General features: G+C 38.5%; 1 protein-coding gene across 20 annotated transcripts in view; it reads left to right on the forward strand.

Moving 5' to 3' along the window:
- KDM6A (lysine demethylase 6A) overlaps positions 1–14,142 on the forward strand; it is a 235,090-nt gene that overhangs the window by 100,671 nt on the left and 120,277 nt on the right. The gene's annotated exons all lie outside the window — the stretch shown is intronic.

Here is a 14,142-nt window from a genome sequence, read left to right on the forward strand (position 1 = left end):
AACAAAATGATTCCTTGGTTTTCTTTTCTAAAGTTGGTACCTGGGAGTAAAAGAAGGCTGAAGACGTGTATATCAGGCTAAAATGGGAAGGTGTAATGGGAAAGTTATGATAAACTCTTTCTTGGTGTACTCTGTTTATAATTGGAGCTTTGAGGAGAGCTGAACCTATTTTTTAGAAGACCTACCTAAATGAAAGACTGTGCATAGCAGTGAAACAATTAATCATCCACTTTCTTATCTTAATTTAAGCAGTGATTAAGCATGATCTTTTACATCATGTTTACTTTTAAGTTTATTGAGCAGTGAGGTTTTTTTTTTTTAAATATGAATTGCTGTTTCAGATTTTTTGTGGATTTTATTTTTCTTTTGGTTAATTTATCTTTCTTTTTGAAGTAGGTACTTATTCCAGTCTTATATAGACTGGCTTTGTCTGGAAAAGCCCTTCAACAGTCAGCCTATGCAGAGATTTTGAGAACACCGTGTAGAGGTTTTAGACATATATGTATATATTTTTTTCTTTTTTAAGTCTTTTGAAAATATCTTCTCTAATCTCTGGCTTTTTTTTAAAAGCTTTATCACATGCTATAAAATTATAGCTTAATTCACATGCTATAAAATTATAGCTTTATTCACATGCTATAATTCACATGCTATAAAATTCAGCTGTTTTAACTATACAAATCAGTGATTTTTAGTAAATTTTCAGAGCTGTGCAGCTGATAGAGGCAGGAGGCAGACAAAGGTCTAGACAGATAGGGAAGGGTCCCTGGAGAATCACTGATCCACCCAGCCCACAGGTGTTTACACCAGATGTTTTGTGCAGATAAGGGAACCTGCACAGGGGGCTTGCCTGGGCATGCCTGCAGTGGACTGGAGGTCCACATGCACTGGGGGAATGGGGTGGAGCCACCAATAATTTGAGCCTTATACAGGGGAGGATCCTGGCCTCTTCAACTCGTGTGCTGGGGCCCTGGTATTCAGTTTGTGAGGTGGAAACCTGCTGGCAGGACCCCCTTTCTTTGCTGATAGCTTTCCTTTTGCTTAATAAATTTTGTCTTCCTCACCCTTCAATGTGGCTGCATGCCTAATTCTTCCTGGTTGTGAGACAAAAATCCAGATTAGCTGAGCTAAGGGGCAAAAAATCCTGCATCACAGCCATCATCACAGTCTTATTTATCTCCCTGGAATGAAACCTCACATATATCCCCAGCCCTGGCAACCACCAGTCTACTTTCTGTCTTTATATATTTGTCTTTTCTGGATATTTCATATAAATGGAATCATATAATATATGGTCTTTTGTGGCTGGCTTCTTTAACTTAGCATATGTTTTCAAGGTTCATATATGTTATAGCATGAATATTTTATTCTTTATTTCCTGATAATATAGTCACCCCTCAGTATCCGTGGGGCATTGGTTTCAGGACCCCTCATGGATACCAAAATCCATGGATACTCAAGTTCTTTATATTAAATGATAAAGTATTTGTATATCACCTCTACACATCCTCCCATATACTTTAAATCATTTCTAGATTACTTATAATACCTAATAAAATGTGAATGCCATGTAATTGATTGCTATACTGTATTGCTTTTTAGTTTGTATTATTTTTTATTATTGTTATTTTTTTCCTGAATATTTTTGATCTGCAGATGCGGAACCCATGGATACAAAGGGCTCACTGTATTCCATTGGATCAATATACCACAGTTTGTTTATCCTTTCGTCAGTTGATGGGCATTTGGGTTGTTTCATTTTTTGGCTATTGTGAATAATACTGCTGTGAACATTTGTGTACAGGTTTTTGTGTGACATAATATTTTCAGTTTTCTTGGGTAGGTACTGAGAAATGGAATTGTTGGATTATAGGGTAAATCTGTGTTTAGCATTTTGGGAAACTGCCAAAACTTTTTTCCCCTATGTCTGTACCATTTTACATCCCTGCCAGTAATGTGTGAGGGTTCCAGTTTCTCTGTATCCTACTCAGCACTTTTAATTATCTAATTTTTGAGTGTACTAGTTTTTTAGTGTGCCTAGTGGGGTAGAAAATAAACTTTTAAACTTTGGTAAAGTCCAGTTTATCAGCTTTGTAACACAACTTTTTATTGCTTGTGTTTTTGTTGTTGTACCTAAGAAATCTTTGCCTAACTCAAGGTCATGAAGACTTACTCCATAGTTTATTTAATCAGGTGCTTCAGTGCTTTGCTTTTACAGAGTGCTTCAGTAAATAGTCTAGTAAAAGTGTCTCTCTCTCTCTCTATATATAGTTTTTTAGAGACAAGGTCTTGCTCTCTTGCACAGGGTGGAGTGCAGTGGTGCAATCAGAGCTCACTGCAGCCTTGAATTCCCGGGCTCAAGTGAATCCTCCTGCCTCAGCCTCTCGAGGAGCTGGGACTGCAGGTGCACACCACCATGCTCGGCTAATTTTTAAATTTTTTTTTTGCAGAAATAGAATCTCACTATATTACTCAGGCTGGTCTCAAACTCAATCACTGGCCTCAAGTAATTCTCCCACCTCGGCCTCCCAAAGTGCTGGGATTACAGGTGTGAGCCACCGCACTTGGCCTGTCTTTTAATACTTTTGTTAGTGATTCTTTAGTATAGATTCCTTTAAAAGTGGGATCATTGTGTTGAAGGGTATTTGCTCCTTTGGGATTGAACCATTTGCATTTATTTCAACAATGTATGCAAGTGCTTCTTTCTTTTTGGTCTTAATCAAGAACCTTTTTGTCAGCAGACTTGCCAGTTTGATAGGTGAGAAATGGTATTTTATTATAATTTAAATTTACATTTTCTTAGTTGTTAGTGAGATTGAACTTTTTAAAAATTGAAGTGTAAAGACTATTTGAATTTCTTTTTCTTTGAAATATTTGTTCATGTCTCTTGCCCATTTTTTTATTAGGTCATTGTTTTACTGTTTTATGTAGCTATATAACATGTATTAGGCATATTTATCCTTTATCTGTGACATTAGTTGAAGCTACTGTTGCCCAGTTTGAGATTTGTTGTTTTGCTTTGTTTTTGTGTGTTTGTGTTTGCCTGTGCAGAAGTTTTCTATTTCTGTGTAGTCAGATTGATCAGTCTTCTACATTGCCCTTGTATTTTGAATCATAGGATGGGTTTCTTCCTCATTCCCAGGTGTTAGAGAAATTCACCCACATTTTCTTTCAGTACTTGAATGGTTTAATATTTTACATTTAAATTTCTGATCCGTTTGGGTTTTATCCTTGACTTACAGTGTGAACAATATTTAAGATTATCTTTTTTCTTATGACTGGTTATCCCAAAGATATATTTTTTAAAAATTCATTTTTTCCTCTGCTGATTTGAGATGTTGCCTTAATTGTATACTAAATGTTCATACGCAGTTTTGTCTGTGCATTTTGTGGCATGCTTTGTTCATGAACTAATACAAAAGTATTTTACTAACAGAGATTTTATAATATGTTTTAATGTATGGTAGTGCTAGGGCACCCTTTCCCCACTGTTCTTGCTTCTAGGATTTTCCTGGCTGTCGTTGGTGGCTTGTTTTTCCAAATAAACTTTCTAATTAACTTGTCTAGCTTCACAAAAAATACCTGATAATTTATTTTCTGTAGCTTTTTTGAGATATATTTAACATTATTTTAAGCATTTTTTGAGATATGATTTACATTATTTGAGATTTGACAACTTAAATAGTTGTATAACCATTACCATAATGAAGATATAGAACATTTTCCATCACCCAAAGTGTTTCCCTTGTGCCATTTTCCTACTCTTGATCTCTGGTCCCAGGCAACCACTTCTCTGCTTTCATCCCTTTAGTTTTGTCTGTTCTGGAATATCATGTAATGGGTTTTAAACAGCATATATTCTTTTGTTTTTGATAGCTTTCATTTGGCATGCTTTTACTGAGATTCATCCATGTTGTGTGTATCAGTAGTATGTTCTTTTTCATTGTTAAGTAGGATTTCATAGAATGGATATGCCACAGTTTTTCTCAGTTGATAAGTATTTGGATTGTTTTCAGCTTTTGGTTATTATGAATAAAGTGCTGTGAATATTATTTGTCTTTGTGTGGACATGGATTTTCATTTGTCTTGGTATATATACCTATGATTTGGGAATGCTGAATTGCTTTGCGGTTTTAGGTTTAACCGTCAGATTTTTTCAAAGTGGTTATACCATTTTATATTCCAACCAGCAGTGAATGAGATTTCAGATGTTCCATATCTTCGTTAGCACTTGGTATTGTCAGTCTTTTTAACTTTAGCCCATCTGCCCATTCCTGTTTTTTCTTCTTTCTTGTTTTCTTTCTTTCTTTCCGCCTCAATCTTTTTAACTTTAGCCCATCTACCTATTCTCCTTCCCTTCCTCCTCTCCCTCCCTCCCTCTTCCCTTCTTCTTTCTTTTCTTTCCTTCTCTTCTTCCTTTCCTTCCTGTTGTTCTTCCTTATCTTCTTCCTCTTCTTCATTGAGTTTTATGGGTTCTTTATATACTCTGGATAAATGCCCTTTGTCAGATACTTGTTTTGGAATTATTAGTCTCTGGTTCATCTTTTCATTTTCTTACTAGTGTCTTTTGAAGAGCAAATGTTTATTGTTTCAATGAGGTCCATTTAATTACTTTTTTTTTCTTTTACAGCTTGTGCTTTTTGTGCTAGGAAATCTTTGTGTATCCCAAGATCATAAAAGATTTCCTCACCTTTTAAATTCTGTTTCGGCCTGTGATACATTTCAAGTTGTTTATGATGTGAGATAGCATCAGTGGTCCCCCCCACCCCCTACCCCAATAGCTACCTAGTTTTTCCAGCATTATTTGTTGAAAAGACTACACTTTCAAAATCTAGCATTTCTTCTTTGAAAAATATCAACGTACAATTTAGTTTACTGTTTCTAGATTCTCTATTATGTTCCAGTGATCTGTGTGTCTGTTTTTAAGCCAATATCATAGTTTTGTTTACTATGTTCTTGAAATCAACCAATGTAAGTTCCCTGTATTATTTTTTTCTTTCTTTCTTTTTTTTTTTTTTTTTTTTTTTTTTGAGATGGAGTCTTTCTCTGTCGCCTAGGCTGGAGTGCAGTGGCACGATCTTGGCTCACTGCAACCTTCGCCTCCCAGGTTCAAGTGATTCTCCTGCCTCAGCCTCCCCAGCAGCTGGAACTATAGGCCCACGCCACCACGCCTGGCTAATGTTTTGTATTTTAGTAGAGACAGGGTTTCACCATGTTGGCCAGGATGGTCTCGATCTCTTGACCTCGTGATCTGCCTGCCTCGGCCTCCCAAAGTGCTGGGATTATAGGCATGAGCCACCGCCCGCATCTGGCCCCAAGTTCCCTATATTCTTTTTCAAAATTGCTTTGGTTTTTCTAGGTCTTTTGCCTTTGCATATAAAGTGCAGAAACGGTATAATTCGGTATAATTCTGCTAGGATTATATTGGAACTACATGTGCTAAGTTAGGAAGAATTTGTCATCGGTAATATTGCATTTGCTTGTTCGTGAACATGGCATATTTCACCCTGTATTTAGCCTTCTTTAAGACTCTACAGCAATACTTCATAGTTCTTATCACATATGTTTTACGTTTGTTTTTTTTTATGCTATTGTGATTGGAGTGGTTGTAAAATTTTATTTCCAGTTGTTTTATTGCTATTATATAGGAACGTTTATTATTGCATACTGATCTAGTATCCTACTGTCTTACTAAATTATATTGTTCTAGTCATGTTACTCTAGATAGGATTTTCTACATACATTATGCGGTCTGCAAATAAAGAAAATTTTATTTTTTGTTTTCTTATTTGTGGATGCCCGTTAGTTTTTTTCTTGCCTTGTTGAACTGGCTAGGACCTCCCATACAATGTTGAATGGAAGGGGACATCCTTGTTTTGTTTCTCTGGGGAAAAACATTACATTTTTACTGTTGAATGTGATACTAGCTGTAGGGTTTTTGTAGACTAATATTGAAGATGTTCCCTTCTGTTGCTAGTTTACTTCGAGGGCTCTTCCCTCTTCCCCCTACTTCATGTTTTTATAATGAATAGTGTGAGGATATAGGAAAAAACTCAGTTCCTCCTATACTCTCACAACACAGAACATTTCTGTAACAAAATGTGTGTGGGTTTTCCCCCTGCATACCTGGCAAGCAATCAGTTCTGCAGTGGCTGCTGGTGTCCTCTAATTCAGTTCAATTCTGACATTATCTACCTGGAGATAGTTTCAGATCCCACAGAGTGAGAGCTAAGTCCCACAAGACTACCCCCACTTCAGATGCCATTGCAGGCCTCCGGAACTTTTGAATGACTGGCTATATAAATCGGGGTTCCCATGACCTACTCCTTGGTTCCATTAATCTGCCAGAGTGGCACAGACCTCAGCAAACAGTTAGGGTTTACTGTTTTATTATAATGGGTACAGATGAAGAGATGCATAGGATGAGGTCATGTGGGAAGTGGCATGGAGCCTCCATGCCCTCTCTGGGCATGTCACCCTCTAGGGACTTCCGCTTGTGCAGCTATCCAGAAGCTCTCCAAACCCTGTCCTTTTGGGTTTTTATGGAGGCATTATTATGTAGGCATGACTGATTAAATGATTGGCCACTGGTGATCAGCTTAACCTTCAGTCCCTTTCCTCTACCCAGAGGTTGGAGAATGGGGCTGAAAAGTCCCAACGTTCTAATCATGCTTTGCTCTTTGCTGTGACCAGCCCCCATCCTGAAGCTACATAGGGGGCCGCCTGCCCTGAGTTATCTCATTACAGCCCCCAACCTGAAGCTACATAGGAGGCTGCCTGCCCTGAGTTATCTCATTACAGCCCCCAACCTGAAGCTACATAGGAGGCTGCCTGCCCTGAGTTATCTCGTTAGCATAAAAGAGACACTCAGGGCTGGGCGCAGTAGCTCACCCAGTAATAATCCCAGCACTTTGGGAGGCCGAGGTGGGCACATCACCCGAGGTCAGGAGTTTGAGTCCAGCCTGGCCAACATGGTGAAACCTCATCTCCGCTAAAAATACAAAAATTAGCTGGGCGTGGTAGTGCTTCCTTGTAATCCCAGCTACTGGGGAGGCTGAGGCAGAGAATCGCTTGAACCCGGGAGGCAGAGGTTGCAGTGAGCCGAGATCATGCCACTGCACTCCAGCCTGGGCAACAGAGTCTAAAGTAAATAAACAAAACCGACCTTTTTCTTATTTTTTTTTTCCACTTTAAGAAAAGAAAGAAAAGGTTTTGAATTCTGGAAGCAATGCCTATCTGAATAGAACCATTGATTAAACGTTATGGTAACATGGAAGGATGGAGAACAGTGTTTCAGTTTGAAAAACTAGTTGGTCTGTTATAAGATATGCAGGATGTGTATTTTTTTTGTACATTGATTGATTAAAGTATTTGTGGGTACAGTTTTTTAAAATAGTGATCAATTCATTATTTTTTTATAACCCTAATTTTATAAAGGGTTTGATAGAGTTGTGCTAAAATTTAGTTTGGGACACCGAAAAAAATTGATTATTAAATTTAACATACATACTATCTATATGAATGTAAATATCAGAGGGCTTTATAATATTACTGCTGAAGAATATCACATAGTATTAGGTTGGCGCAAAAGTGATTATAGTTTTTGCCATTACTGCAGTTACTTTTGCATCTAATATTCAGTTTGTTGAAGAGATTAATTCACATTTTTTGGGTACGCTAATTATAGATAATTCTTATCCTTAAAACAGTTTCACTAAAAAGTTCTAAATAATACTATTTTACTGCCTGATTCAGCATATGCTTGAAAATTATATTGTACTTCTTACCAGCCCTGAATTTGTGCTGGCTGTATTTTCCTAATTGGGCCTGATTGGTAAGGTTTTCTTCTGTATGGTCTTATTTTTTCATCAGTATTGTACTGGTGTGGGATTATGGGTTAATGTCAGGTAGGAGAGAAATATTGAAGAGAGAATTTTTGTAACAGGAGAACTCAAGGTTCTTCTAATTCAGATTTGTTTTTTGAATTCAGAAATATATTCAGTATTTAAATATATCAGTCTGGAAGTGCTTCATAATATGAAAATATTTAGAACCTGTAAGGAAGACAGAACTATAATTAATATTTCAACAAGTTTATTGCTTAACCTGAATTTTTTTTAAAAGCCTAACTTTTTTGCTTAGAAGAGACCAAGAGAGTGAGCTCTTTTAAAGAAAAGTTAAAAAGCAGTATATTTTGGAATAAGGATTAGATTCTTTGGAAATTTTACAAGTTTAGAAGCAGAACGCATCTTAGAAATTATCTAATTCCTTTACTTTATGGACTAGACATGGTGCATCCCAGTGATTAAGGAAGCCCCCCAAGTCAGCACAAATAGGTAGTGGATAAACTAGTGGAATCTGTGCTCATTTTCTGACTTTCCGGTGGCTTTTTCAGTTATACAGTTTAGGCTAGTCTGGCTTTCACATTTGTTGACAGGGTCTCTTTTGACAGTGCAGAGATGAATAAGATAGTTCCTGCTCTCCCTTATTTATTTATTTATTTATTTATTTATTTATTTATTTATTATACTTTAAGTTTTAGGGTACATGTGCACAACGTGCAGGTTAGTTACATATGTATACATGTGCCATGTTGGTGTGCTGCACCCATTAACTCGTCATTTAACATTAGGTATATCTCCTAATGCTATACCTCCCCCCTCCCCCCACCCCATGACAGGCCCCGGTGTGTGATGTTCCCCTTCCTGTGTCCATGTATTCTCATTGTTCAATTCCCACCTATGAGTGAGAACATGCGGTGTTTGGTATTTTGTCCTTAAGATAGTTTGCTGAGAATGATGGTTTCCAGCATCATCCATGTTCCTACAAAAGACATAAACTCATTTTTTATGGCTGCATAGTATTCCATGGTGTATATGTGCCACATTTTCTTAATCCAGTCTATCATTGTTGGACATTTGGGTTGGTTCCAAGTCTTTGCTATTGTGAATAGTGCCGCAGTAAACATACGTGTGCATGTGTCTTTATAGCAGCATGATTTATAATCCTTTGGGTATATACCCAGTAATGGGATGGCTGGGTGAAATGGTATTTCTAGTTCTAGATCCCTGAGGAATTGCCACACTGACTTCCACAATGGTTGAACTAGGTTACAGTCCCACTAACAGTGTAAAAGTGTTCCTATTTCTCTACATCCTCTCCAGCACCTGTTGTTTCCTGACTTTTTAATGATTGCCATTCTAACTGGTGTGAGATGGTATCTCATTGTGGTTTTGATTTGCATTTCTCTGATGGCCAGTGATGATGAGCATTTTTTCATGTGTCTTTTGGCTGCATAAATGTCTTCTTTTGAGAAGTGTCTGTTCATATCCTTCACCCACTTGTTGATGGGGTTGTTTGTTTTTCTCTTGTAAATTTGTTTGAGTTCATTGTAGATTCTGGATATTAGCCCTTTGTCAGATGAGTAGATTGTAAAAATTTTCTCCCATTTTGTGGGTTGCCTGTTTACTCTCATGGTAGTTTCTTTTGCTGTGCAGAAGCTCTTTAGTTTAATGAGATCCCATTTGTCAATTTTGGCTTTTGTTGCCATTTCTTTTGGTGTTTTAGACATGAAGTCCTTGCCCATGCCTGTGTCCTGAATGGTATTGCCTAGGTTTTCTTCTAGGGTTTTTATGGTTTTAGGTCTAACATTTAGATCTTTAATCCATCTTGAATTAATTTTTGTATAAGGTGTAAGGAAGGGATCCCGTTTCAGCTTTCTACATATGGCTAGCCAGTTTTCCCAGCACCATTTATTAAATAGGGAATCCTTTCCCTGTTGCTTGTTTTTGTCAGGTTTGTCAAAGATCAGATAGTTGTAGATATGCAGCATTATTTCTGAGGGCTCTGTTCTTTTCCATTGGTCTGTATCTCTGTTTTGGTACCAGTACCATGCTGTTTTGGTTACTGTAGCCTTGTAGTATAGTTTGAAGCCAGATAGCGTGATGCCTCCGGCTTTGTTCTTTTGGCTTAGGATTGACTTGGCAATGCGGGCTCTTTTTTGGTTCCATATGAAGTTTAAAGTAGTTTTTTCCAATTCTGTGAAGAAAGTCATTGGTAGCTTGATGGGGATGGCATTGAATCTATAAATTACCTTGGGCAGTATGGCCATTTTCACGATATTGATTCTTCCTACCCATGAGCGTGGAATGTTCTTCCATTTGTTTGTATCCTCTTTAATTTCATTGAGCAGTGGTTTGTAGTTCTCCTTGAAGAGGTCCTTCACGTCCCTTGTAGGGTGGATTCCTAGGTATTTTATTCTCTTTGAAGCAATTGTGAATGGGAGTTCAGTCATGATTTGGCTCTCTGTCTGTTATTGGTGTATAAGAATGCTTATGATTTTTGCACATGGATTTTGTATTCTGAGACTTTGCTGAAGTTGCCTATCAGCTTAAGGAGATTTTGGGCTGAAGCGATGGGGTTTTCTAGATATACAATCATGTCATCTGCAAACAGGGACAATTTTACTTCCTCTTTTCCTAGTTTGAATGCTCTTTATTTCCTTCTCCTGCCTGATTGCCATGGCCAGAACTTCCAACACTATGTTGAATAGGAGTGATGAGAGAGGGCATCCCTGTCTTGTGCCAGTTTTCAAAGGGAATGTTTCCAGTTTTTGCCCATTCAGTATGATATTGGCTGTGGGTTTGTCATAGATTGCTCTTACTATTTTGAGATACATCCCATCAATACCTAATTTATTGAGAGTTTTTAGCATGAAGTGTTGTTGAATTTTGTCAAAGGCCTTTTCTGCATCTATTGAGATAATCATATGGTTTTTGTTGTTCGTTCTGTTATATGCTGGGTTACGTTTACTCATTTGCGTATGTTGAACCAGCCTTGCATCCCAGGGATGAAGCCCACTTGATCATGGTGGATAAGCTTTTTGATGTGCTGCTGGATTCGGTTTGCCAGTATTTTATTGAGGATTTTTGCATCGATGTTCATCAGGGATATTGGTCTAAAAGTCTCTTTTTTGGTTGTATCTCTGCCAGGCTTTGGTATCAGGATGATGCTGGCCTCATAAAACGAGTTAGGGAGGATTCCCTCTTTTTCTGTTAATTGGAATAGTTTCAGAAGGAATGGTACCAGCTCCTCCTTGTACCTCTGGTAGAATTCGGCTGTGAATCCATCTGGTCCTGGACTTTTTTTGGTTGGTAAGCTATTAATTATTGCCTCAATTTCAGATCCTGTTATTGGTCTATTCAGAGATTCAACTTCTTCCTGGTTTAGTCTTGGGAGGGTGTATGTGTCAAGGAATTTATCCATTTCTTCTAGATTTTCTAGTTTATTTGTGTAGAGGTGTTTATAGTATTCTCTGATGGTAGTTTGTATTTCTGTGGGATCAGTGGTGATATTCCCTTTATCATTTTTTATTGCGTCTGTTTGATTCTTCTCTCTTTTCTTCTTTATTAGTCTTGCTAGAGGTCTATCAATTTTGTTGATTTTTTCAAAAAACCAGCTCCGGGATTCATTGATTTTTTTTGAAGGGTTTTTGGTGTCTCTGTTTCCTTCAGTTCTGCTCTGATCTTAGTTATTTCTTGCCTTCTGCTAGCTTTTGAATGTATTTGCTCTTGCTTCTCTAGTTCTTTTAATTGTGATGTTAGGGTGTCAAGTTTAGATCTTTCCTGCTTGCTCTTGTGGGCATTTAGTGCTATAAATTTCCCTCTACACACTGCTTTGAATGTGTCCCAGAGATTCTGGTATGTTGTGTCTTTGTTCTTGTTGGTTTCAAAGAACATCTTTATTTCTGCCTTCATTTCATTATGTACCCAGTAGTCATTCAGGAGCAGGTTGTTCAGTTTCCATGTAGTTGAGCAGTTTTGAGTGAGTTTCTTAATCCTGAGTTCTAGTTTGATTGCATTGTGGTCTGAGAGAGAGTTTGTTATAATTTCTGTTCTTTTACATTTGCTGAGGATTGCTTTACTTCCAAGTATGTGGTCAGTTTTGGAAGACGTGCGGTGTGGTGCTGAGAAGAATGTATATTCTGTTGATTTGGGGTGGAGAGTCCTGTAGATGTCTATTAGGTCTGCTTGGTGCAGAGTTGAGTTCAATTCCTGGATATCCTTGTTAACTTTCTGTCTTGTTGATCTGGCTAATATTGACAGTGGGGTGTTAAAGTCTCCCATTATTATTGTGTGGGAGTCTAAGTCTCTTTGTAGGTCTCTAAGGACTTGCTTTATGAATCTGGGTCCTCCTGTATTGGGTGCATATATATTTACCGTAGTTAGCTCTTCTTGTTGAATTGATCCCTTTATCATTATGTAATGGGCTTGTCTCTTTTGATCTTTGTTGGTTTAAAGTCTGTTTTATCAGAGACTAGGATTGCAACCCCTGCCTTTTTTTGTTTTCCATTTGCTTGGTAGATCTTCCTCCATCCCTTTATTTTGAGCCTATGTGTGTCTCTGCACGTGAGATGGGTTTCCTGAATACACTGATGGGTCTTGACTCTTTATCCAATTTGCCAGTCTGTGTCTTTTAATAGGAGCATTTAGCCCATTTACATTTAAGGTTAATATTATTATGTGTGAATCTGATCCTGTCATTATGATGTTAGCTGGTTATTTTGCTCATTAGTTGATGCAGTTTCTTCCTAGCCTTGATGGTCTTTAAAATTTGTCATGTTTTTGCAGTGGCTGGTACCGGTTGTTCCTTTCCATGTTCAGTGCTTCCTTCAGGAGCTCTTTTAGGACAGGCCTGGTGGTGATAAAATCTCTTAGCATTTGCTTGTCTGTAAAGTATTTTATTTCTCCTTCACTTATGAAGCTTAGTTTGGCTGGATATGAAATTCTGGGTTGAAAATTCTTTTCTTTAAGAATGTTGAATATTGGCCTCCACTCTCTTCTGGCTTGTATAGTTTCTGCCGAGAGATCAGCTGTTAGTCTGATGGGCTTCCCTTTGTGGGTAACCCGACCTTTCTCTCTGGCTGCCCTTGACATTTTTTCCTTCATTTCAACTTTGGTGAATCTGACAATTATGTGTCTTGGAGTTGCTCTTCTCGAGGAGTATCTTTGTGACGTTCTCTGTATTTCCTGAATCTGAATGTTGGCCTGCCTTGCTAGATTGGGGAAGTTCTCCTGGATAATATCCTGCAGAGTGTTTTCCAACTTGGTTCCATTCTCCCCGTCAGTTTCAGGTACACCAATCAGACGTAGATTTGGTCTTTTCACATAGTCCCGTATTTCTTGCAGGCTTTGTTCGTTTCTTTTTATTCTTTTTTCTCTAAACTTCTCTTCTCACTTCATTTCATTCATTTGATCTTCCATCGTTGATACCCTTTCTTCCAGTTGATCAAATCGGCTACTGAGGCTTGTGCATTCGTCACGTAGTTCTCATGCCTTGGTTTTCAGCTCCATCAGGTCCTTTAAGGACTGCTCTGCATTGGTTATTCTAGTTAGCCATTCATCTAATTTTTTTTGAAGGTTTTTAACTTCTTTGCCATGGGTTCGAACTTCCTCCTTTAGCTCGGAGTAGTTTGATCATCTGAAGCCTTCTTCTCTCAACTCGTCGAAGTCATTCTCCATCCAGCTTTGTTCCGTTGCTGGTGAGGAGCTGCGTTCCTTTGGAGGAGGAGAGGCGCTCTGATTTTTAGAGTTCCCGGTTTTTCTGCTCTGTTTTTTCCCCATCTTTGTGGTTTTATCTACCTTTGGTTTTTGATGATGGTGACGTACAGATGGGGTTTTGGTGTGGATGTCCTTTCTTTTTGTTAGTTTTCCTTCTAACAGTCAGGACCCTCAGCTGCAGGTCTGTTGGAGTTTGCTGGAGGTCCACTCCAGACCCTGTTTGCCTGGGTATCAGCAGTGGTGGCTGCAGAACAGCGGATATTGGTGAACAGCAAATGTTGCTGCCTGATCGTTCCTCTGGAAGTTTTGTCTCACAGGAGTACCCAGTCATGTGAGGTGTCAGTCTGCCCCTACTGGGTGGTGCCTCCCAGTTAGGCTACTCGGGGGTCAGGGACCCACTTGAGGAGGCAATCTGTCCGTTCTCAGATCTCCAGCTGCACTGGGAGAACCACTGCTGTCTTCAAAGCTGTCAGACAGGGACATCTAAGTCTGCAGAGGATTCTGCTGCCTTTTGTTTGGCTATGCCCTGCCCCCAGAGGTGGAGTCTACAGGGGCAGGCAGGCCTCCTTGACCTGTGGTGGGT

Source organism: Pan paniscus, chromosome X (assembly GCF_029289425.2).
Source record: "Pan paniscus chromosome X, NHGRI_mPanPan1-v2.0_pri, whole genome shotgun sequence".
Lineage (NCBI taxonomy): Eukaryota > Metazoa > Chordata > Mammalia > Primates > Hominidae > Pan > Pan paniscus.